Source organism: Microtus ochrogaster, unplaced genomic scaffold (assembly GCF_000317375.1).
Source record: "Microtus ochrogaster isolate Prairie Vole_2 unplaced genomic scaffold, MicOch1.0 UNK17, whole genome shotgun sequence".
NCBI lineage: Eukaryota > Metazoa > Chordata > Mammalia > Rodentia > Cricetidae > Microtus > Microtus ochrogaster.
Window position 1 is genome coordinate 1,845,222 of NW_004949115.1, and position 4,624 is coordinate 1,849,845.

At 40.4% G+C, this 4,624-nt stretch overlaps 1 protein-coding gene across 1 annotated transcript in view; it reads right to left on the reverse strand.

The window, feature by feature from the left end:
• Positions 1–4,624, reverse strand: part of Vsig1 (V-set and immunoglobulin domain containing 1) — a 160,010-nt gene that overhangs the window by 103,002 nt on the left and 52,384 nt on the right. The gene's annotated exons all lie outside the window — the stretch shown is intronic.

Sequence of the window (4,624 nt, forward strand, 5' to 3'; positions counted from 1 at the left end):
CCGTGCGTGTCTGTCCCGTGCCCCGTGTTCAAGAAGAACACCCCCTACACCCCCCCTTTATTATTTTTTAAGAAGAACAGGAAGGAGTTGAGGAGTTCTGGGAGGAAAAACTGTAATCAATAAATTGTATGAAAAAGGTCTATTTTTAATAAAGGAAAACTAGAAAAAATCAGGCACAAACAATATAATGATGTACCTCAAGTTCTTAGAAAAGCAAAATTAAACCAAATCAAAATAAAGAAAAATAAATAGTACACATCAGTTTGGAAAATAATGAAGATTATAATTGGTTCCTTTAAAAATAGACAAAATTGGCATGCTTAAAAACTAAAAAAAGATAAAAGACTCAATAAAATTGAGTATGAAAGTGGGCATTTTAAAAAGATATCAAGAAAATACAGAGAATCTTTAAGAGATATTTTGACTATGTGAAATGTGCATTGAAATAAAAAGAGAGGCAATGTTACGATAAGGTCTGAGATTGGACCTTAGCGGTCCATGGCGAGTGAGAGACAGACACCCCATGCAAACAGTGCTCATGTGGAGGGCTTTTATTGAGAGAAAGAGAATGGAAAGAGGGGAGTGGAGGGGGAAGGCCAGTCTCTGGGGACAGGTGTGGCAGAAAAGAGAGTCTGAGAAAAAGAGACGAAGAGACAGAGACAGGTGGCACAGAGACTTACCTACCTCTACAGATATTTTGAACACTGGGCAGTGGTGGTTAATTTTTTTTTAATGTATTGCTCATTACGGGTAAAAAGTATTTTACTGAGGAATTTTGCATCTATTTCCATGAGAGAAAATGGTCTTTTGTTGTTGTTACCAGCTTTTAATATCAAGATAATATTGACATTGTAGAATAAAGTTGATAATGTTATTTTATATTTTATATTTTTTAAGATGGTTTGAAGATGTGACCAGAGAGATGGATCAATAGTTAATGAGTCTTGCTGTTCTTATAGAGGGACATAAATCTATCCAACTATGGATACCCAAAAGCCAAAATTATACAATGAAAAAAAGAAAGCATATACAATAAATGATTCTGGTCTAACTGGATATTGGCATGTAGAAGAAAGCAAATCCTTTAATCCCAGCACGTGGAAGAAAGAGGCAGGTGATCTCTGTGAATTGAAGGCCAGGCTGGACCGCAGAGTGAGTTCCAGGACAGCCAGGACTGTTACACAGAAAAACCCTGTCTATAAAAATCAAAATAAAAAACAACAACAAAGAGTACTGTGGGACAATGCTTTTGTACCCCGTAAAGATTTGTCACTTGTATTGGTATAATAAAACACTTATTGGTCAGTAGCCAGGCAGGAAGTATAGGCAGGGTGACCAGAATAGAATTCTGAGAAAAGGCTCAGCTTGCTGTTATCACCCAGACACAGAGGAAGCAAGATGAGAATGCCTCACTAATAAAAGGTACCCAGGACCCACACTGCTGAAGAGATCCATTCCCACAACTTGTCTTCTGACTTCCACATAAGTACTGTAACACATGTGTATGAATAAATAAGTAAATGTAATAACAATAAGGTAGAAATGTGATTGCAAAAGGTATCATAATGTTAGCCTCTGGACTCTAAATGCAACTGCACAGGCAAGTATATTCACATATACCATAAACAAAAAAGTTTAAAAAGAAAAAAATCTTGTCATTTGTAAGAAAATGGATAAAACTGGAGGTCATGATGTTAAGAAAATGAGCCACAGTCAGAAAGACAAATGTTAAAATTTTTCTTATGTGAGATCAATCTCCTCCCCACTGTTTGTGTGTGTGTGTGTATAAACCTACCACGTTACATAATGAACACATGATAATTTTTAAAAGATTATTTACAATTATCTGATGGTATCAGGAAAATTATCTTTATTTGGGGAACTATAGCACATAAACTTTAAAAAAATTTGTGTGTGTGTGTGTGTGTGTGTGTGTGTGTGTGTGTGTGTGTGTGAGGCTATGGGCATGTGCTTGTCATGGCTGTGTATGTCTGTCTGTAGGTTAGAGTGTAACCTCAGGGATTCCTCCTCAAGACTACATTTTTTTTTCTGAGACAGGGTTTCTGGCTGTCCTTAGAACTTACTTTGTAGATCAGGCTGGCCTTGAATTCACAGAAATCCACCTGCCTCTACCTCCTGGGATTGCTGGGATTAAAGATGCGCCACCACCTGCTGGCTGCATCTCGTTTTGCTGTTGACAAAGCCAGGCTAGCTGGCTCCTGAGCCACCTGTTGCTGCCTTTCTTCCACCCTCCAGAAGACTGGGATTAGACATACCTGGCTTTGTGTAGATTTTGAGGATTCAAAACTCTGGTCCTCCATCTATGTGGCAGTTGCTGTTACCAACTGACTCGTGCTTCCAGCCTCTAAACATTTTCTAACAATAAAAAAATTGTTTTAGAAAATGTTCTAGCCATGCTTGGTAATGCACACACTTACTCCTAGCACGGCAGAGGCAGGTTAATCTCTGTGAATCTGAGGTCAGCCTGGTCAGCAAAAAAAAATTTAGGCCAGCCAGGGCTACATAGTGAGTCCTTGTCATAGAAACAAAAACACATAAACAACTCAATATTCCTATTGAAAATTACTACTGAAAATATGCCAAAGAAAATTACTACTAGAATGTCATATAATATTTCAGATTTTTGCTTTTTTTATAATTGTTTTTAAGACAAGAGTCTCTCTACATAGACCAAGATGTCCTGGAACTCTTGTAGCCTAGGCTGGCCATGAACTCAGAGATCCACCTGCCTCTGCCTTCCAAGTACTGAGATTAAAGGCCTGGGCCACACTGCCTGGTTGTTAGAGGTTCTTAATGCATGCAAACCTATTATTTTTAAAACAAATGAAACCAGAGAAAGAATTTTTAAAAGTTAAAAGGAAATTGACTTTCCCTTGACTGCCCCTTTGAGCCTACCTCCCTGAAATAACAAATGTTAAAAGGCCGCCTCAGTTCTCTCTTATAAATGCAAAAGAATTTATGTATATTCTTACTTTATGCATTTCAGTAAAAAAGAACCAGAGTGGCAATTGGTGGGCATACACCTTTAATCCCAGCACTTAGGAGTCAGACACAGACGTATTTCTATAAGTTCAAAGCCAGTATGGTCTACATATACATAGTGAATTTCTGTCTCAAAAAAAAAATCATAGAAAACACCCTCCAACTGTACACGCAGTTTTGTCATTTGGTCCTCACCATAGGCACACAGAGAGAAACTAATATTCAGTTAAGAAGGTCATATAATAAACAGCAAAACAGGACTTTAATCCCAGCACTTGGGGAGAGGCAGGTGAATCTCCATGAGTTTGAAACCAGCCTAGTCTACAAAGTGAGTTCCAGGACAGGCTCCAGATACACAGAGAAACCCTGTGCCGAAAAATCAAAAACGGAAAAAAAAATGCAAAGCAGTACTCACTCTGATTTGGTTTTTGACATACAAACATCAGAAAGTCATTGAGCGTTCTTTTCCAATGTTTAAGATTCATTTATGCTTATGGGTATTTTGTGTACGTCTGCACACCAAAAAAGAGCACCCGTAGTTGAGGTTGTGAGCCACCATGTGGGTGCTGGGAATTGAGGTCGCGACCTGCAAGAGCAGTCCGTGTCCTTAATGGACTTCCTCCAGCCCCTTCCCTGAGCATTTTAACAGATATATCACACATTTCTGATGACAGGATAGGAGTGAATTCTGCATAATCTCGGAGAGCTGCAGCAGTGAATGGAAGAAATGAAAGGGTCCTGATTATGAACCACCACATAAAGTGGCACTTGAGGCGGCAGCGGCAGCGGCAGCGGCAGCAGGTGGGGCTTGGAGGTGCTTGGTTTGGGAGAAAAGAAATGACTGCAAATTATTATAGGGGGCTATGGAGGATGGAGCTACCCCCATACTATACCCCTTTAGTTGCGTCAGAAAAACCCGTGTGGTTGTCGCTTCCGATGGCGGTTCCAATTCTGGAACATTCCATACAAAAGAGCGGGCTTTTTCAGGCACGGGACAAACTATTACACTTGGGGGTACAACTTTTCAAACTTGTTTAGATTTTTATTTATTTATGTATTTATTTATAGTTTTTTTGTCTGTTTAACTACTTTTTCTGTCTATAAGGGACCTCAATACTAACAACAGCTGGTTCCCAATTGTCTTTGGCACAAACAGGGTGTGGGGGGGGCGCTCCCTCACCTCCCCCTGCCCGTCCTGGAAATTGGAACAGTCCAAAAGCAAACCTCGCGAGATGTCGGAACGAGAACAAGACTTGTTCCTCGCGAGTCCTTTACTCTGGAGCGAGTCCTTTATTCTGATGCGGTTTGCCTGAGGAGGAGGACTGGAATTTGCTGTGTTCTGTCGCTGTCCGCTGGCTGTCCTCTTTGGTTAGCAGGCTGATCTTGTGGTAGGTGTGTTGGACCGGTAAGTCCTCTGGCCACTAGTGGGAGCAGTGAGTCTGGGAGGGTGTCCTAGCTAGATAGAAAGCCCTCCAAGGAGTCACTTTTAAATAAACTTGGCTGGCGGGTACCGAGCTAAGGCTTAAGGGGAGAGGTTGTGCTATTAAAAACCTACAACAGCCAGGACAGGCTCCAAAACCACAGAGAAACCCTGTCTCGAAAAACCAAAAAAAAAAAAAAA